Source organism: Pseudophryne corroboree, chromosome 4 (assembly GCF_028390025.1).
Source record: "Pseudophryne corroboree isolate aPseCor3 chromosome 4, aPseCor3.hap2, whole genome shotgun sequence".
Lineage (NCBI taxonomy): Eukaryota > Metazoa > Chordata > Amphibia > Anura > Myobatrachidae > Pseudophryne > Pseudophryne corroboree.
Window position 1 is genome coordinate 381,571,283 of NC_086447.1, and position 22,063 is coordinate 381,593,345.

The 22,063-nt window shown below is 44.8% G+C and overlaps 1 protein-coding gene and 1 pseudogene across 1 annotated transcript in view; both read right to left on the reverse strand.

Moving 5' to 3' along the window:
• The window catches only part of CSMD1 (CUB and Sushi multiple domains 1), a 2,470,978-nt gene that overhangs the window by 123,624 nt on the left and 2,325,291 nt on the right, over positions 1 to 22,063 (reverse strand).
• LOC134912026 (5S ribosomal RNA) lies at positions 11,962 to 12,080 on the reverse strand (annotated as a pseudogene).

Below are 22,063 nucleotides of genomic sequence, written 5' to 3' on the forward strand. Positions count from 1 at the left end.
GAGTCATGTCATCATGGTCCCACCTCCCACTTTATGATGACAATAATGTGGGCATTGTACAGTGGGGGGCAGGTCTGCAATCACATCTCCAGACCCCCGGACCACCCCTATTACGGACATATGCCGCCTGTTGCGCAGGCCAGGAAGGAGCAGCGATTAAGGTTGGCAAGTATTTTTTGCATCCATCTGCCTCTTAGTGTATTGGATTTTGGATCAACATTAAACAGCATAATGTTTGTTAAAATGTACAGATTAGAAGCATTGCATACTTATTTATGTACATAATACAGTACATTTAATTGTTCGTGTCCTTTTTTTGTGCTAATGCCATAAAATTCTGGCAATTTCCCCAAACTACGTTAAGGCAGTACACTAAAATATAGAATGAATTACTAAGACATGTTAGCAACTTTTGGATTAATATTTGCCTTCCAATAAAGATAGGACAGAAAAATAAAATATGTCATGGAGGCAGGGGTGGGCTTAACTGGAGGGCAGTACAATTTTACTGCTCTGTTACTGCCATCTTGCTGTATTATACATACAGTCTGATCAGCCAGGCAGTATCTTCTCTCAATTAGTTTACTGTAGGTCATTGTTATATTTGCTGTATGGAATAGAGGACACTAGATTAGTCACGGATTTGTCAAATAGGTCTGGTAGGTGTTGAATTTGTTTATAGCTCTTTGAAATAACTTTTTTATATACATATTTCAATGGTTTCTTAAACTACACCCACATTAAATAAGTCACCCACTGCAAGATTTCTGTTACATTCATTTTTCCGTCTCAGTTTGCTGGTAAAATAACCGGTACAGACAGGGCCGGTGCAAGGTTTCTCAACACCCTAGGCAAAACTTCTGCATACTGCCCCCCCCCCAATAACCTTCTTCCACCCAGGAACGGGGAGAGGGGTGAGTCGTGTGTCACAGTGTGTGAGGGGTGGATATAAGGCAGCAGGGGGAGCAGGAGAGAGAGACAAAGAGGGTTTCAGGGAGAGAGAGAAAAAGAGGGGGAGCAAGGGAGAGAGAGAGGGGAGAATGAGCAAGATACTGTATCAGGGAGATAGAGAGGAGTGACAGTGAAAAAGGGTGTCAGGGAGGGAGAGAGAGAGAGAGAGAGAGGGGAGCAAGAAAGAGACGAAGAGAGAGAGAGGGTGTCAGGGAAAACGGGGGGTCAGGGAGAGAGAGAGAGAGGGGGTGTCAACCAAGGAGAGGGGAGGTTTTGGGAACACCAATGAGCACAGCAATTTAAGTCAAAGTAGTTAGAGAGGGGTCATAGAACAATCCACATCAAAATGACATCAAATAACTAGCGTATATTTAATATAGCAGGTGGAGGTGCGCCCAGAGAGTAAATATAGTATTGGTGAGGTGGAGAGAGAGAGGGTGTCAGGGAAAGCGAGGGAATGAGAGAAAGAGAGGAGAGCAAAAGAGAGAGGGAAAGAAAGGGGAGAGAGAGTGATGGAGAAAGAAAGAGGGATGATAGGGGAGGGAGAGAGACGGTGTCAGGGAGAGAGGGAAAGCGAGTGGGAGACAGGGTGTCAGGGAGAGAGAGAGAGGGTGGAGCAAGAGAGAGAGAGTGTGTCAGGGAGAGAGAGAGGGGTGAGAGGTAGTGAGAGGGAGGGGAAGCGAGCTAGAGTGAGAGACAGAGGGTGTCAAGGAGAGAGATAGCGTGTCAGTGAGAGAAAGAGGGAGAGACAAAGAGAAAGAGAAAGAGAGGGGGAGAGACAGAGGGAGGGGAGCAAGTGGGAGAGAGCGAGGGTGTCAGGGAGGGAGAGAGACAAAGGGTGGAGCAAAAGAGAGGGAGAGTTGGGGAGAGAAAGAAGAATATAGAGAGGGGAGCAAGAGTGAAAGAGAGAGGAGAGACAGCGAGAGGGAGGGGTAGTGAGTGGGAGAGAGAGCGCATCAGGGAGAGTGAGAGAGGGAGATAGTGGGGAGAGATGGAGAGAGAGAGGGGGAGAGAGAAAGGGGAGAGATACAGAGGGAGAGAGAGGGGAGAGATGGAGAGAGAAAGAGAGAGAGAGGTGATAAAGAGGGGGAGAGAGATGGATAGAGAGAGGGGAGAGATAGAGGTGGTCATTCCGAGTTGTTCGCTCATTGCCGTTTTTCGCAACGGAGCGATTAGGTGGAAAATGTGCATGTGCATGGTACGCAGTGCGCATGGGTTCACTAATTTAACACAAAACTTTGGAGATTTGTACAAGCTCGAACAAAGTTTTTTCATCGCTCGAGTGTTCGTAGTGCGATTGACAGGTAGTGGGTGTTTCTGGGCGGAAACTGGCCGTTTTCAGGGAGTTTGCTAAAAAAAATGCAGGCGTGCCTGGAAAAAACGCAGGAGTGTCTGGAGAAACGGGGGAGTGGCTGGCTGAACGCAGGGCGTGTTTGTGACATCAAACCAGGAACTAAACGGACTGAGGTGATCGCAATCTAGGAGTAGGTCTGGAGCTACTCAGAAACTGCAAGGAATTATTTAGTAGCAGTTCTGCTAATCTTTCGTTCGCTATTCTGCTAAGCTAAGATACACTCCCAGATTGTGGCGGTCTAGCGTTTGCAATGTTGCTAAAAGCAGCTAGCGAGCGAACAACTCGGAATGACCACCAGAGAGAGAGAGAGAGAGATGAGAGAGAGATGGAGAGATACAGAGCTAGGGAGAGAGAGAGAGAGAGAGGGAGGGAGGGAGAGAGGGAGAGAGAAAGGGGAGCGAGAGAGGGGAGAGATGGAGAGGGAGGGGAGAGAGAGGGGGAGAGATATAGAGGGAGGGATATAGAGGGGAGAGAGAGAGGGGAGAGATGGAGAAAGAGAGAGAGAGAGATGAGATATAGAGGGGGAGAAAAATGGATAGAGAGAGGGGAGAGATAGAGAGAGAGGAGAGAGAGATGGAGAGGGGGGAGAGAGAGCTAGGGAGATAGAGAGAGAGAGAGAGAGAGAGAGAAAGGGGAGTGAGAGAGGGGAGAGAGGGAAAGAGAGATGGAGAGGGGGAGAGATGGAAAGATTGCTAGGGAGAGAGGGGGAGGTAAAGAAAGAAAGGGGAGATATAGAGGAGAGAGAGGGGGGAGAGAAAGAGAGAGAGGGGCGGGAGAGAGTGAGGGAGAAATAGAGAGGGAGGAGGGATGGGAGAGACACACTACCTTGCTAGGCTTCAGCACAGGTCTCTGATGGGGCGGACACTTCACGGTATTAGGCTCCGCCCCCTTTCTACCTGCGAATCGCGACAATGCATTCCCCTGCTGCCAGGAGCCGTCCAGGTATAATGGTCCTGCCGGCCAAGTAATATATGTCACGTTCTGGGGGCCCCTGGATGACCGCCTGTCTGTCCTACAATCCCGCCCTACACACACAGACAGCATGCCAGCACTACAGAGCCTTAGCAGTGTCCCCACCAGGCCAGGCCCCAGCTGCAGAAACGCCTGGTGTCCCCAGCGCTGCCATAGCCACACTCACCATATGGTGCCCCTGCTGCCCGGGATCCATCAGCACGGTCATCATGCAGGGGGGACCCGGCGGAAGTTGCTGTCCAACCTGGCCTCAGAACAGGAGCGAAGGAGCACCAGGTACTGGGAAAGGGGCGGTGGCATCAGGTCACGGTGTATGAAGCACATGGAGGGACCACCTGACCTATGCATGCTGACCCACTGATGTCCCATCTGGCAAATTAGAAAAGGGATGGGCGGGTGCACAGGCTGCAGCATGTGAGTGTTAGTGGACAAACCGATCTCAGAGATCAGTTACTGCCATCACCGGGTGCCTGCCAATCGTTTGCTTCATCTTTCCCCCAGGCAGCCTCAGCGGGCCGCCTTTCAGGTCCCGGCGCCCATAGGCAGCTGCCTAAAGTTGCCTAATGGAAGCGCCGGCCCTGGGTACAGAGGTGTCACCCACTGTAATTGCACCCAGCATGGCTGCAAAAGGGGCATGGCTTCATGGGTGGGGGCATGGCTTCATGGAAGGGGCATGCTAAGCATCGCGGAGACTGGCTTGCCTGCTGTGCTGGCTTCTACAGGGTGTTAGGAGCTGGGTTGCTGCACATAATGTTACAGTGTAGTACCCAGCTCCTGTCACTGAGCAAGAGCTGGCACTTTGGTGTCACTTTCGGCGACATGTGCAGGCTGCACCTCTCCCCCCTGCACCCACCTTGTGACACCACTGAGCCAGGACCACATGCTTGTGTTTGCACCCCCAGGCTGAAAGTTGCCAGCCCCTGCTTGCAGGTGTATGTATTGGGCAGAAAATAATGCATTCCTCTGGTTAACAAACAAAAGTTACTAAATCAGGATTTAGTAAATGTGATTGTATTGAGGTTGTTCTGACAAGTGCAGTCTAGGCAAAAAATGAGTAGAATGCTTTTAGAAAAAGCAATTAGATGGTCATTTCCCGTAAAATGCAATACCATATTTCTACAGCAATAAGACTGCAAGGAAATCAAATGAGTAAGTATTTCATATGGATGAGTGCATCTTGTCAATGAGATAATTAGGATTCACATTCCACAATTAGAAAATATCTGAAACAGTCTTATCATTTAGAGAGATTAACAGGAAGAAACCTGATGCAGTCTCAAGCAGTGCTGTTCACTGTCAAACAGGGCATTACATTATTGTATATAATCATTTAGTTTCCCTACCAATCAGACAAGTTATTGCATAGTTTACTACTTTTTCTTTAGATGAACGATAATCTGAAAGTTTACATATAATAAACACATCTTAAACATAATACAATTAAAATCTAAATTATTTCTCTATAATGGCAAACATTTGTTTGATGATTATACAGTTCTAATTACTAGCCCGTCAAAATGATTTAACAACATAAGCGTAATTTCAACATTGGTGCCTATGTGTGCCCGAATGGAGCAACACTTGAATTGCCCCCATAGAGGCGAGGAGCAGTGTTACCCTTTTATTATATAGGATTTGTAAGCACAGTGATGCAGCTATTTGGATTCCAGGTCTTTATTAAAACCATTTGCTAAAAACTAAGGAAAGTTAATAATAAAGGACAATGCACAAAGGGTAAAACCATATATAAGCACAGGATTCAAATAACTGTCACATTCATGACGTGCAGGTCAGAGCCTGCAACTTCACAGACACCAAATGTACAAACAATATTAAGTAGAAAAAGTAAATTTAAATTTTAACAGCCATATCTAAGAAGAGAACGGTACATCACATAGGGGATTTAGTGAGAGTGTGGCATGGTCTTACTCAGGTGCGTAGCTAATGCTAATGGAGCCCCACTGCTCATTCTTCAGGACCCCACCCCCACATACCGCCTCCTCACCCACAAATGACCCCAACCCACAACTAACCTCCTCAGCCCCGTGACTTCTGTTTTCCTATCAGTGACAGTCAGTGTGCCGATGCAGGGACATCTGGTGTCAGTTTCCTGGCCGTATGATTCCTCTCTCGCACTCAGCACCAACCCCCTCCCCAGCACTGAACTCAGGCTCCACCCCCAAATAACTCCCCTGCCCCTGTCCCTGCACCACGCTACTCAGTGCCGGTCGGGAACTTACCTTCTGAGTCCTGTGCCTTCTGCTTATCTAACAGTGTACCACTGCGCTGCAGGCACATCTCTGCTGCCAGTGTCCTGGCTGGCTGCTTCTACCCGTCCTCACTGATGCTGATGTAGTGAGGGCAGAGAGATGGAGCCAGCAAAGACACTGACAGCAGATGTGCCTCCAGCGCAGCAGTACACTGTTATATAAGCAGAAGGCATGGAGTTCAGGAGGTGAGTACAAGACTCATTCAGTTCAGCATAAGTGGGTGTAGGGCGGGGGCTGGGGACCCAGACGTGGACCAGGCTCCATAGCAGCCGCACTCCCTGCACCTATTGTACACTACCTATGCTTATGGTCTTACTATACATACCTTGAACCTCTTTGTGCACCTTACTTATTTATATTATTATTATTTTTCATTTTTCTTTCTCCATTGTTTGCTAGAAATATTTTGTAACAGAATATATATATTTGTTTCTTGAATGTTACTAATCCAATTTGCTGCACTTGTGCTCAAATGACAGTAGGAATCGATTTAGCACACAATATAGAGGCCTGAACTAGGAGAAAGGTAGGAATATGTGATGACAGGATTTGCTGCATTATATTATAAAAAGATGAAAGATTACATAGGTTTTAGACAAATGTTTATATCAGTTTATAAAATTCACAAATAAGTATTGGCAGGTCAGAGTCATGCTCCACAATCCACACTACTGTCAAACTATCTAGAAGAGGTGAAAATAGGTTAAAACTTATTTGAGCAAAAGGTTAGGTCTACTGGAAACAAAAAGTCCTAATTATGTATTCATTTTTTATAATTTATTTAATAGCTAAACTAATTCATAATGAAAATTGTATATACTATATATGATTTTTTTATTTTTTTAATGTTTTTACATTATTTTTTTCTCATTATTATTTGGATTGGTCGTAAATACTATTCTGCATTGAGATTTTTAATTATGATACAAATGCAAATGGTAGTCAGATTATAATACTCATGTTTTTGCAAGCATTGCTCTGGTTGGGTATGGGATCCCGACTTTTAGGATGCTGATGGTCAGAATACCGACAGTGGCATCCCAATAGTCAGAATCCTGGCACATTTTGTTAAGTAGGCTAACTCTACCCATTACCCTAAAGGGCCCCATACACTAGTACGATTTTACATGATTTCATATAATTCCGATATATCCGTTTGATATATTGTATGAAATTGTGTACAATCCTATGTGTTTTAGATCGTATCCAATCTGATGTGCATTTCCGTGGCTGTCAGATAGGATCCCCTAGGTCGTTGGTGCTGCACTAATGATATATCAGAATTGGATGGAATCGGATGAAAAAAGTGTGTTTTTTTGTGCATGTGATATATCGCATGCGATGTATCACAGGGAAGTTTGACTGGCATTCTCAGGATACTCCCAGCCCCTGTAGCCCTCTATCCAGCCCATCAGATATATCTTATGGTACAATTTTATGCCATACGATATATTTCATGCAATGTATAGCGGCCTTATCAATCACATGCGATATATCTGCAAAAATAGCACAAAAGTACAAAATCGTACGGAATCACTCCCGGAAAGCTCACAGGGGAGTTCAAGGGAAACTGCATCTGACTTCAGCCTCAGACATATCGTTGTAGTGTATGGAACCCTTAACCCTCTCTACCCACAACCTAGCCCTCCCCTCCCGCAGCCTAACCCTACCCCTTACCCTTACCTTTCCCTGAACTCTCACTACACACAACCTTACCCTCTCCTCCCACAGCCTAACTCTATCCCTTCACAAGGGCGAGGGCTAATTACATTTTAATTTATATGTAATATATATTGAAAATATCTGCCTCCCTCTCCCAATGTTCACCTCTCTATTCATTCCCTATCTGCTTCATACCCTCTCTTTACAGTTCATATATGTCCCTACCCCCCTCTCTTGCCCCAGTCCCTATCTGCTTACCCCCCCCCCCCCTTGTATGCAGCAATGTGAAATATACTACAATATTACCATAAACACTTCAAGAATGTATGTCTGGCAGCAGCAGGTTAGGAGCTGTGTCCTGTCTCCAGTCCCTGCTGTTTCCCTTTCCCCTGTGACAGTACTGTAGCTCTGTGCAGGCTGAGCAGCAGCATTACGCAAGGGGCTGTAATCTCTCCCTTCACGTCTGCCTTGTGACAGTGTTGGGGGCAGCAACGAGGCCCAGCGGCAAACCATCCCAGTTTCCCAGCGGGCCATTCCATCTCTGATTATGATAATGTAAAATATATGGCAATTCTGTATTTTTCTTTGTATAATGGAAACACCTACACTTCGATTTACACCCCATTGTCCAAAAAAATATAAAACACATGTAACTATCCCTTCATCCCCATTACATTGTGTTAGCTGGAATATTTTGTTTTTAAATATATTAAAAATGGGCCCTAGTGTGTCTGTCTGTATGTGGCAGGGGTGATTCAATAATCTCTGGAAAGCACTAAGTAACATGGTGGCACTATAAAAAACAAACAATGATAATAATTGTGAATATAATGAAATATATTCCTATATCCATTGTTTATCAACAACATGCTGAGGCGTAAATGATTTTACAGATGATAAAGGAAAACTACACTTCAGTATGTTGCTTAGAAGTCTGAGGTTAATGCTTATTTCATTTTCTGGATGTTGTAGCTATGATGTAATATAGCTATTGTGGATTATATTTCCATTGGCCAATAGTAGTTACCAACTTGATTTCTCTATCACTGTTGAGAACACAACAATCAACCCCACCACTTAATCTTGCTGCGTATGTCTCATTTTGACTCAGAACTATCCTTTGTTCCCCACATTCAATCTAATTCCAAATCTTGTTACATGCATCTAAAAAGCATATCCAGAATATGCCCATATCTAACACAAGACACTACAAAAACTAATGAATGCACTAATTATCTCCTGCATTGAATATTGCAATAGTCCCCTTACTGGTTCCCTGAAACACACTTTTATCCCTAAAATCTATTTTAAATGCAGCTGCAAAGCTGATATGCCTTGGTAAGCGTTCATCTTCTGCTGCTCCACTCTGTCAGTCCTTCCATTAGTTAGCTGTACTTTACCAAATTCAATATAAAATACTTCTACTTATACATACTGTAAAGCATTCAACCAAACTTCACCAGCACAAATGTATTCACTTATCTCAAAATATCTTCCAACCTGACCTTTCTGCTCAGCACAAGTTGTGCAGAGCAGAAAGCAAGATCTCTCATCCACCCTCATTAACTGCTCCCATTCATGTTTACAGGAAATTCTTTGGGCTGTACCTACTCTGTGGAATGTCCTTCCATGCACGTCAAGACTTTTCTCTAATCTTCCCACCTTCAAGTGTTCCCTGAATGTACCTCTTTAGGCAAGCTTATAAAATTTCAGACAAACCCACATAACTTTCATAAGATATCCTACCAAATTACATCCACTCTATACAGTTCACACATAAGCTTACACATTTTCCTGTGACTATCATACAGCCCACCAAGTACAGTACCTCTGCAATCTGGTTGGACAAATATGCAACATGTAGCACCTATCCTTGAATATTAATGTTTATTTCCCAATGGATTGTAAGAATGCCAGCAGGGCCCTCTTAACTTTTTGTATCTCTATTATTAGCCATTTTTCTTGTTCTATTGTTTTGTTCTCATTTGTAAAGCACAAAGGAATATGTAAGTAAATACTGATAAATAAATACCTGAAAATAATTATGGTTATCAATACTGTTGGTTAGTAAGACCATTTGCTAAACCATATATACAAACTGATAGTGTCTTGAGATGGCAAAGCAAAAAGTTGTTTTTTTAAAACATGTTTATTAAGTATTTTGAATAACAAAGTACAAGACGCATAAGTACGTGTAAGGAGCATAGGTCACACCATTAGCAGACAGACAAAACCACAAAAAGAGATACACAAAAGTATAAAAATATTAGATGCAAGTACAATACAAAAATTGACAATAGTAGATTAAATTATGTGAAAAATATTCCATGGGCATTACAGTATATTGTAGAAGGGAGAAGTATACAAATATGCCCATAGGTTATATTGTAGCAAGAGACAGGAAAGTGAGAGGAAGGCAGAAGGATAAAGGAAGGAGTGAGAAGGTAGCAGAAAGAAGAAGAAAGTGGCAGGGTTGGAGTTCCCAGTGTACAGTAGTGAAACAGAGTGAATGGCTTGTCAGGTAAAATAGCTATAGAGACAAACTCTAAGACTATCAAAGCAAAAGGTCCAAGAAGCACAAAGTTATGGCTCCATAGGGTGTAAAGCTACTATAAAAAAAATCCAATCACACCAAACCATATTTAATTCTAAAGTAGTTGGCATGAAGTGAGTTCTAGGCATTACCAGTGTCCAGCAATCAAGCATTTAGCCACATTAAGGATATGTATAGAGAGCTTTTAAGCACAATTAGCCAATCCCTTTTGTGGGTAACCAAGGAGAAAAGGTCAAGGAGACTTGATTTGCGGTGAGAGAGAGTGTCTGCTCTTATTTACATATTTGGTGGTCATGCCTAAAGAAAGCCAACTACTGAGATGGGTTTGTTCATCTCTTTTCTGATATTCTTAAAGTGACAATATTCAAGTGTTTTCATCAGATAGGCTTCCCAAGTCACTACCCCATTGAAGTTCAGGGTTCAGCACGATGGATAGTTTAGCATGAAGAAAAATATTGTAGAGGACAGAGAAAAGCCCCATCAGGAGAGAGCTAATAAGACAAAGAGAATCAAGGGTAGTCAACAGTTGATGGAGCCAGGGCAGAGAGAATCAATAAAAATGTTGTACTTGAAGGTAAGTAAAAGGACTGATATTGGGTATCACAAATTTGCTCTGTAAAGAACCCAGAGGAATACATTGGCCAGAGCCGAGGAGATCAGACACAACCCATATCAGCCTGTTGGGAGAAGTCAATTGACAGACACATGGGGGAAATACTGTATTTTGCCAGAGGGAAGTGATGGTAGATTGGTGAGAGATGGTCTCATAATGGGGTTTTCAATAGTCATAAATCAAACAGAAAAATGCACTGATAGGGTGGGATCTCACAGATTTGGGCATCTCATTGGCTAAGATGCCAACAATGGAGGCCATAGAGGATTCTTTACAAGGGCTTCCTTCTAGATGAACCAAATATGGGACCCGCGGGGTTCCAAACCAGATTACACCATGACTTAAATGGGTAGCAAGATAGTATAGGCAGACATCAGCAAAACCATTCCCCCCACAAAATATCTATGCAGTAATATCAGCATAGACCTCAGGGCTTTAATAGGTAAGGTGTGAAAATTCAAAGCAGGGTATTCAACTTAATTACTATGACTCTGCCCAGCACAGAGATAATAAGATCCTGCAACAAAAGGCCAAGGTTGATACTGTTAAGAGCAGGAGAAAGTTTTCTGCACATAGGGATTCATATTGACTAATTATGTATTCCCCTAAATATTTAAGTTTAGAGATGCACCAAGGAAAATTTAAATTGTGATGCAGGAGATCTATGATGGCAGGTATTAAGTGCAATGCAAGGCATTCAGTTTTGGAGATACTTATTTTATAGCATGGGAGAGTACCATATACAGCCTGGATCTGGAAGAGCTCTGGAAGAGACAAATGGGGAAGTTAGAAGTACATCATCAGCACAGAGGAATATTTTGTACTTATCATCGAGTCTCATCCCTTTTATATCTCTTTGATATCTGGGTCAAGTCAGATCTGAGTTGCAAGCAGCTCTATGATAAGGGTAAAAATAATGGGTGACAAAGGACACCGTGATTACACAAAAAAAGATTTTTGATCCTGCACCGACCTAGATTCAAAACTACATAGGTAATCTTATAGGGGCCAGAGATGGACAATAATGCTAGATATTAGCAATTGCTATGCGACCATGTGGCGGTGCGCCCAGAGTCAATAAAAGGGGGAATATACGTACGAAAAGAGAAAAGTATGACTCTTGTTTGGGCGCACTCTTGTGATAAACTAGATGTTAATTAACAAGTAATGTGTCTTAAAATTAATGATGAAGTCTTTATTGTCTACTCTTTAAAATGCAAGGGGACTAACCACAACAAGTTAAACATAACGAGTTAAACATACAACTCCCGTGGATATGCCGTATGGAGAAATAGGTCTCCCAAAATAAAGAAATGTCCAGATCTTAATTATACCTGGATAAGTGCATATCGGAAGATAGCCACATGTTAAGCTGCTTCCATCTGCCCAAGATCTGGGCAAACTGTGTTTGATTGATGTAGCCCTAAATTGGGTTACATTCGTGAGTGGGAGAACCCACACACTAGGTAACAACTCTAACAATTAACCACTGTATTTAATGAAATGAATAAATAGAATTAAATGGGAAAGAGGATGAAGTAGTGGTGATACTGCTGTTGGTGTGGTTTCCACGGGGAAGAGAGTCTCCCTACTTCACTGGGTATTCCCTAGAGGTCACCCATCTATGTACTGACCCAGCCCACCTCCGTTTAGCTTCCAAGATCGGACGAGATTGGGCGTGAACGTAGGGGTATGGTCGTAGGAAGGTTTGACCCTGTAGCACCAATGAGAGTGCACCGAAACGGGAGGATGGATTCATCCACGGAAAGGAAATGCTAAGAATGTGTGGAGAAAAGAGTAGTAGTAGATAAATGAGTGTGAATCTGCGGTCCACGTTAGACTGAAGAGACGTGTCTCCTGAGGGGACACGCTCCCCTGAATCGTGGATGAGAGTTCACAGAAGGAAGAACAGCAAGAGGAAAAAATATATAGAAAAAATATATATAGCAATGATAAATGAAAATGAATTACAATTAGATTGTTATATGAAATGACAGTGGGTTCCTTTGAGTCCTCTCTTATTTGGATTCTAATAAATCCTGGTTCAGAAAATATATAGATCACTGTGACAGGTATCAAGACAAATTCCAAAATAAATCATGATAGTAGTAATCTCATATGAGTGGGTCCAGATCACATGGTAAGTGTATCGCTACCTGTACATAACAGATTTTAATAGCATTTAATAATAAATGAAATTGTGCAGTGCACCAGACCTTAGATGACACTCGTGATATTAACAGTGAATTCTTGATTAGAACAAATATTAGTTACTAACATGAACCAATATATGAGGAAAAAAGGAAAAAAAGGGAGAATTATAACCTATACAGTTCTCTCTTTGGTAAATGCCCTCAGAGGGACAGAAACATAAGGTACACAGTTTGGGAGTACCTCAGGCAGAGTGCATGCAGAATCACACAGCACCTGTCCTAATTATGGGGGTAATTCCAAGTTGATCGCAGCAGGACTTTTGTTAGCAGATGGGCAAAACCATGTGCACTGCAGGGGAGGCAGATATAACATGTGCAGAGAGAGTTAGATTTGGGTGTGGTGTGTGCAATCTGCAATCTAATTTGCAGTGTAAAAATAAAGCAGCCAGTATTTACCCTGCACAAAAATAAAATAACCCACCCAAATCAAACTCTCTCTGCACATGTTATATCTGCCTCCCCTGCAGTGCACATGGTTTTGCCCATCTGCTAAAAAATGTGCGATCAACTTGGAATCACCCCCTATACTTGAATGTGAGGAAAGAATATTGCACAATATACTTAAGCAAAACAAAGATATACCATGCTCTTTCACTGAGAACACCAACAGTGGTAACGACAGAGATTCTCTCTGTAAAAAACAGGATTAAGCAAATAAAGCAGATGAGTGTTGAGTGTCACTCATTCAATTGGTAGGCAGACGGGGTACCCGCAGGGGATGCGGGGCCACCAATACCTGCCCCTATCGCAAAGTTATACCACAAAGTACCTAAATGAGATAGTACACATATATGCTATGCAACTAGGCTGGAAGCTCCAGCATATTAGTGATTTTTACAGAGGCAAGGGAATGTGCTGCTTTAGCATAAGTTTGGTGCAATAGAATTAGTAAACTTAAATAAGCATCAAATATCACCACTCCAAGTGTCAGACAGGTGGGGTGCCCGCAAGGAAAACGCGTTTCACCCGGTCACGGGCTTGTTCACTTCCATTCTGAGCCGTGTCTGTTGTCATTCATTATAGCAAAAAATAATTTTTTCATAATATGCATTGCAATACATTTCTATTTTTATTTTATATATAGCTAGATATGAATGGGCTTGGTTCTCAGAGAAGTGAGCTCACCCAAACTTCTGGGATCTGAGGAAATCCGAGCCCTAGAACTGTTTATCCTGCCAGGCTTGGATTCCAAAACAAGGCAAAATGTAATCTACCCGGCATCAAATCTCACGTTTTACACCATTTCACACAGGACGCTGGATAGAGAGCACATCCACTAGACTGCAAGGGCATTATAGCATGATTTAATACTAGTGTTTGACCACGGCTTCATTCATTTGGATGTCTGTTATTGCTCAGCAGAACTAACTTCACAAAGATAGTAGTGGTAATCAGTTGCTACTTAACTTAACACTGGAAGGTTGCAAATGACATGACCAGCGACTCTATGATAAATATCAACTCACACCATGTGTAAGCATAGCATGTAGTGTTTGTCTTGGTGTGGCATCTACAGGATTGACGTGTAAACTGAAACTCCATGAGTCAAGATAACCTGCCTGTCACGATCCGGGTATCTGGACGCCATTACTTACCCTTCAGATGCCTCCTAAGGCTGGCTCAGCGCTCCAGGACCGGATCCCATCTGTTATCCTGATGTTTACATTCCTGCATCCTCTCCTGTCTCTCTGAGACGCGGTCACAGTAAACGCCATATTACATCTGGCATGGCGTCTCCCGCGGCCTCCGCCGCCGTCCCTGAGTTTCTGCATGCAAAGTGTCAGAGTGGCGATTACGTCAGCCGCGGCCTCCGCTGTGCCCGCGTGGTTTGGATGTGCATTCATCAGTCTGGCGTCTCCTGTCTCCTGTGGCCGGCGCCGCCATTGCTGCTTCAATTCTCACATGGATTACAAACCAAACTTCCCTCCAAGTGTCTGCATGGGCGCAGCCATCTTGGATTTTGTCATCTGATCATTTCCACCAATCTGCTGTCTGTATTGTTGATTTGCATAATTGCCTAGCCAACCCCTTCCTTGCTGCAGGTATAAGTAAGCTGTGCCTGAGCAAGGAAGGCGTCAGTGCTTTGGTTGTCTAACCTAGTTCCAGTTTGTCTCTCTCCTGTGGTTGTCTTCCAGGTTCCAGCTCCTGTCTCCAGACTTCTGCTATAGAGACCCGCACCAGCATTCCATCTGCGGTGTAGCCTGACTCTCCGATCCATTCTGGACTCACCTGTTTCCAGCTACAACAATCACCTGCTTCCAGCCCAGCTTCCAGCAGTGTACAGCTTCTCTTAAAGGGCCGGTGTCCTTTCTGCAGTTTACCACTCTCCACCGGTATTATTATTTCACCGCTCTCAAACAATCACCTGCTTCCAGCCCAGCTTCCAGCAGTGTATAGCTTCTCTTAAAGGGCCGGTGTCCTTTTCTGCAGTTTACCACTCTCCACCGGTATTATTATTTCACCGCTCTCAAACTCCAAACTTCATTATTATTTCATCGCTCTCAAGTTCGTTTATTATTTAACTGGTTCCAGCCAGTATCCACTCCGTACCAACAACAGTATGGTTCCAGCCAGTATCCACAGCAGCCGTTTTACCTTCAGCAGCCCAGCCTTTCCTGGAACATCAGCTGGTACGATCCTGGGTTCTCTCCATTGCTACAGTCAGGCCTGGTAAGGACTTTCCAACTAGAAGATTATAAGAACTGTCTCACACTACCAGTGCCTGTGGCCCTTGCCACCCTGTAGTACCCAGGAATTATATTTATCCTCTGTTGACTTTTATGTTTCCTTTTACTGCTGCTGTGTTACGGAGTTTGTCATAATAAACATCATTGACTTTTATCCTGGTTGTCGTGGTCACGCCTTCGGGCAGTTATTCTACATGTTACTTACATGTCTAGGGGTCTGATACAACCTCCCAGGTTCCGTTACATCTCAGCCCCTACAACTGAGGCTGCCTCCCGTCAGCTCAGGCCCTCAGTTGTGACAGTAAGCACTGACCTAATGAATCCAGCCGGAGACCAGGATCAAGCGGCCAGGCCGATGCAAGAACTGGCAGCCCGACTTGATCATCAGGAGGCTGCACAGGGCCACATCATCCGCTGTCTCCAGGATCTCTCTACACGGCTGGATGGGATTCAAACGACCCTCCGTGGACCTGGCACGTCCGGTGCGTCCACTACAGTAACACCAGCTGTAACCCCACCCACCTTACCCATTTCCAGTCCACATCTTCATCTTCCAACGCCAGCAAAATTTGATAGATCTCCAAGGTTCTGCAGGGGATTTCTCAATCAATGTGAAATCCACTTTGAGCTTCTACCTGGCAATTTCTTCAGTGACCGTACCAAAATTGCCTATATCATCTCCCTTCTCAGTGGCTCAGCCCTTGACTGGGCATCACCTTTATGGGAGAAGTCTGATCCCCTGCTATCCTCCTATACTGACTTTGTAGCTACATTCAGGCGCATCTTCGACGAGCCAGGCCGGATAACATCTGCTTCATCTGAGATTCTCCGTTTACGCCAGGGAACACGTACTGTGGGACAGTATCTTATACAGTTTAAAATCCTGGCATCCGAACTGGCATGGAACGACGAGGCCCTGTATGCTGCATTCTGGCATGGCTTATCAGAACGCATCAAGGATGAGTTAGCTACCAGAGACTTGCCCTCTAAGTTGGATGAGCTAATTTCTCTTTGCACGAAGGTTGATCTACGTTTCAGAGAGAGAGCAACCGAGCGAGGAAGATCATCTACTCCTAAATCTTCTGCTCCTCCTCCTCGTCAACCATCTCCATCCAAGGATGAGCCTATGCAAATTAGTCATTCCCGTCTATCTCCCGCTGAGCGCCGAAGACGTCTCTCTGAGTCTCTCTGTCTCTACTGTGCAGCTCCGTCGCACACTATCAATGCCTGTCCCAAACGTCCGGGAAACTCCAGATCCTAGCTCGCCAAGGAGAGGGCCGGCTAGGAGTAATGATCTCCTCTCCATCTCCTCATGACTGTAACCTCCCAGTGTCGCTCCAAATTGCTCAACGTTACAGGAACGTCATTGCCCTCCTTGATTCCGGAGCAGCTGGGAATTTCATAACCGAAGCTTATGTTAAACGGTGGTCCCTACCCACCGAGAGACTGTCCTCGTCCATCTCTTTGACTGCCGTGGATGGCAGCAAGATTTTTGACGCAGTCATTTCCTTAAGGACTCTTCCAGTTCGTCTGAGAGTGGGAGTTCTTCATTCTGAGTATATTTCTTTTTTAGTGATTCCAAGAGCCACACATCCAGTGGTTTTAGGCCTTCCATGGCTCCGTCTCCACAACCCATCAATTGACTGGACAACTACGCAAATACTGGCATGGGGTCCCTCCTGTGCTGAGACTTGTTTAGCCAAAGTTCTTCCTGTTTGTTCTTCCTTCCCCAGGTCATCTGATGTTCCGCCTCCTCCATATCAAGACTTCACGGACGTGTTCAGTAAAGCCTCTGCTGATATCCTTCCTCCTCATAGAGAATGGGACTGCCCAATCGACCTCATTCCAGGGAAGGTTCCACCGCGAGGCCGAACTTATCCGTTGTCTCTGCCTGAGACACACTCCATGGAAGAGTACATCAAAGAGAACCTGGCGAAGGGTTTCATCCGACCATCTTCTTCTCCAGCCGGCGCAGGCTTCTTCTTCGTTAAGAAGAAAGACGGTGGTCTGCGTCCGTGCATCGACTACAGAGGTCTGAACGATATTACCGTCAAGAACCGATACCCTTTACCCCTGATTACCGAGCTCTTTGATAGAGTTAGTGGTGCAACTATTTTCACAAAGCTGGACTTGAGGGGTGCCTACAATCTCATCCGAATCCGTGAGGGTGACGAGTGGAAGACCGCCTTAAACACCCGTGACGGACATTATGAGTACCTCGTCATGCCCTTCGGATTGAGCAACGCTCCAGCAGTCTTCCAGCACTTCGTGAATGAGATTTTCAGGGACATCTTGTACCGCCATGTCGTGGTTTATCTAGACGACATCCTCATCTTTGCTAATAATCTCGAAGATCATCGTTTCTGGGTTAAAGAGGTTCTTTCCCGTCTCCGTGTCAATCACCTCTATTGTAAATTGGAGAAGTGTGTGTTTGAAGTTAAAACCATTCCGTTTCTAGGTTACATTGTGTCCGGTTCCGGACTAGAGATGGATCCTGAGAAACTCCAAGCAATTCAGAATTGGCCTATACCCTTAAGCCTCAAAGGGGTCCAGAGGTTCTTAGGGTTCGCCAATTATTATAGAAAATGTATACGAGACTTTTCCACCATTGTGGCGCCTATCACTGCATTAACCAAGAAAGGTGCTAATCCGTCCAAGTGGTCTGAGGAAGCTACACAGGCCTTTCACCTTCTGAAGCAACGGTTCATCTCTGCACCAGTTCTGAAACAGCCCGACACGACTCTCCTTTTATCTTAGAGGTAGATGCCTCCTCCGTTGGAGTAGAAGCAGTGTTATCCCAGAGGGCCAAAGATGGACATCTACATCCTTGCAGTTTCTTCTCCCGGAAGTTCTCCCCAGCTGAGCGCAACTATGCCATTGGCGATCAGGAGTTGCTAGCCATCAAGCTCGCTCTGGAGGAGTGGAGATACCTGTTGGAGGGAGCTTCCCACTCAATCACCATACTTACCGACCACAAAAATCTTTTATATCTCAAAGGCGCACAATGTCTGAATCCTCGTCAGGCCAGATGGGCACTTTTCTTCTCTGGGTTTGACTTTAAACTCCAGTTCTGTCCGGGTTCTCAGAATCGTAAGGCCGATGCCCTTTCCCGCTCATGGGAGCAAGAAAATGAGTCCGAGTCTGCAGACAAGCATCCTATTATTAATCCGTTGGCATTCTCCACGGTAGGGATGGACTCTACGCCTCCACCAGGGAAAAGTTTTGTTAAGCCAGTTCTAAGGAAGAAGCTCATGCATTGGGCCCATGCTTCCCGTTTTGCTGGACATACAGGCATTCAGAAAACCCTTGAATTTATTTCTAGGTCCTACTGGTGGCCAACTCTGAAGAAGGACGTTATGGAATTTATTGCCTCCTGCCCAAAGTGTGCCCAACACAAAGTCTCCCGCCAGTCGCCTGCGGGGCAACTGGTTCCATTATCTGTTCCCCGTCGACCTTGGACCCATTTGTCGATGGACTTTGTTTCCGATCTACCTATCTGCAACAAGTTTAATACCATCTGGGTGGTAGTTGACCGGTTCACCAAGATGGCACATTTCATCCCTCTCACCGGTCTTCCGTCAGCTTCCAAGTTGGCTCAAGTGTTTATACAAGAGATCTTCCGACTTCACGGTCTTCCTGAAGAGATCATCTCGGATCGTGGAGTACAATTTGTAGCCAAATTTTGGCGAAGTTTGTGTCAAGCCCTCCAAGTCAAGTTAAAGTTTTCCACGGCTTACCATCCTCAGACGAATGGTCAAACCGAGAGGGTGAATCAGGACTTGGAGGCCTTCCTCCGTATATATGTGTCTTCCTCTCAAGATGACTGGGTTCAACTCCTTCCTTGGGCCGAGTTCAGCCACAACAATCAATACCATTCCTCATCTTCTTCTACACCATTCTTCATTAATTATGGATTCCACCCTAAAGTCCCAGAATTCCAACCGCTTCCCGCAACTTCTGTTCCAGCAGTGGATGTCACCTTGCGTCAGTTTTCAAATAACTGGAGGAACGTCCGCGCAGCCCTGCTTAAAGCCTCATTCAGGTATAAGAAGTTTGCCGATAGGAAGCGTAGAGCGGTTCCTGCTCTCAAGGTGGGTGATCGTGTGTGGCTGTCCACGAAGAATTTGAGGTTGAGAGTTCCCAGCATGAAATTTGCACCTCGCTACATCGGACCCTTCAAGATTGAACAAGTCATCAATCCTGTTGCCTACAGGTTACAGTTACCATCCTTCTTGAAAATACCCAGGACATTTCATGTTTCTCTGTTGAAACCGCTGATCCTGAATCGGTTTCATTCCGCACTTCCTCCAGCTCCCAAAGTTCAGACTCAACGGGGAGTCGAGTACGAGGTGGCCAAGATTTTGGACTCACGTTTCCGTTACGGTCAGTTACAATACCTCATTGACTGGAAGGGCTATGGTCCTGAAGAACGCTCTTGGACCAATGCCTCAGACGTCCATGCTCCTGCCTTGGTCCGAAATTTCCACGCAAAGTTTCCTTTAAAGCCTAAGAAGTGTCCTGGGGCCACTCCTAAAGGGGGGGGGGGTGCTGTCACGATCCGGGTATCTGGACGCCATTACTTACCCTTCAGATGCCTCCTAAGGCTGGCTCAGCGCTCCAGGACCGGATGCCATCTGTTATCCTGATGTTTACATTCCTGCATCCTCTCCTGTCTCTCTGAGACGCGGTCACAGTAAACGCCATATTACATCTGGCATGGCGTCTCCCGCGGCCTCCGCCGCTGTCCCTGAGTTTCTGCATGCAAAGTGTCAGAGTGGCGATTACGTCAGCCGCGGCCTCCGCTGTGCCCGCGTGGTTTGGATGTGCATTCATCAGTCTGGCGTCTCCTGTCTCCTGTGGCCGGCGCCGCCATTGCTGCTTCAATTCTCACATGGATTACAAACCAAACTTCCCTCCAAGTGTCTGCATGGGCGCAGCCATCTTGGATTTTGTCATCTGATCATTTCCACCAATCTGCTGTCTGTATTGTTGATTTGCATAATTGCCTAGCCAACCCCTTCCTTGCTGCAGGTATAAGTAAGCTGTGCCTGAGCAAGGAAGGCGTCAGTGCTTTGGTTGTCTAACCTAGTTCCAGTTTGTCTCTCTCCTGTGGTTGTCTTCCAGGTTCCAGCTCCTGTCTCCAGACTTCTGCTATAGAGACCCGCACCAGCATTCCATCTGCGGTGTAGCCTGACTCTCCGATCCATTCTGGACTCACCTGTTTCCAGCTACAACAATCACCTGCTTCCAGCCCAGCTTCCAGCAGTGTACAGCTTCTCTTAAAGGGCCGGTGTCCTTTCTGCAGTTTACCACTCTCCACCGGTATTATTATTTCACCGCTCTCAAACAATCACCTGCTTCCAGCCCAGCTTCCAGCAGTGTATAGCTTCTCTTAAAGGGCCGGTGTCCTTTTCTGCAGTTTACCACTCTCCACCGGTATTATTATTTCACCGCTCTCAAACTCCAAACTTCATTATTATTTCATCGCTCTCAAGTTCGTTTATTATTTAACTGGTTCCAGCCAGTATCCACTCCGTACCAACAACAGTATGGTTCCAGCCAGTATCCACAGCAGCCGTTTTACCTTCAGCAGCCCAGCCTTTCCTGGAACATCAGCTGGTACGATCCTGGGTTCTCTCCATTGCTACAGTCAGGCCTGGTAAGGACTTTCCAACTAGAAGATTATAAGAACTGTCTCACACTACCAGTGCCTGTGGCCCTTGCCACCCTGTAGTACCCAGGAATTGTATTTATCCTCTGTTGACTTTTATGTTTCCTTTTACTGCTGCTGTGTTACGGAGTTTGTCATAATAAACATCATTGACTTTTATCCTGGTTGTCGTGGTCACGCCTTCGGGCAGTTATTCTACATGTTACTTACATGTCTAGGGGTCTGATACAACCTCCCAGGTTCCGTTACATCTCAGCCCCTACAACTGAGGCTGCCTCCCGTCAGCTCAGGCCCTCAGTTGTGACACTGCCTGATTAGCAATTGATATACAATCAGATTTTCATGTCTATATATATTTATGTATGTATTTATTTATGCATACATATGTAACTCTTTGCAGGGTGTGCAATATATGTATATATATATATATATATATATATATATATATAGTATAATCCACACTGAATCTGGGACTCGCTTCATTCAGTGGATTGACTTGTATCAAAAGAGTCTACATTTCGGGGATGTGCCATTACACTCCATTGGGGAATGGTGTGTATGGACATAACTGTACATACAGTATAGTCATTTTGGACTTGAATGCTAAAGAAAAAGCATCACCTCTAATACTGGGAAACTTTACCACCAAAAGCATAAAATTGCAATCATACTAATTACCACACGCAGTGGCAAAGAAAGGCTCCAACATTGGTCTCATTGGGCAATATGTTATAGTCTTCAATATGCAGACTGTGAGGGAAGTTTCATGAATATGGACTTATTTTTAAAGCAGCAATTGCTTACTAGGCTAATCAGACCTGTCTTTGCCTTGTAAATAATTGTTGTTTTAAAATAATGGGCAGGATCGCAGAATCCACACAGTCTGCACATTGCAGGCTATTATATTTTGCCTTAGATGACCATCATAGGCAAAATATAATAGAAACACTAATTCTAGATACACATCTATACACTAGTGGACCCTATCACCCGATACCATGTAATTCCCCTAATTAGACTTTTTTTAAAGCAGCTTGAGAAAGTAAAGGAGGAGATGTAATAAAGCAATTTCACTAAGCATGTCGGAGTTGTAGATCAGGTCCTTTATTTGCTTCA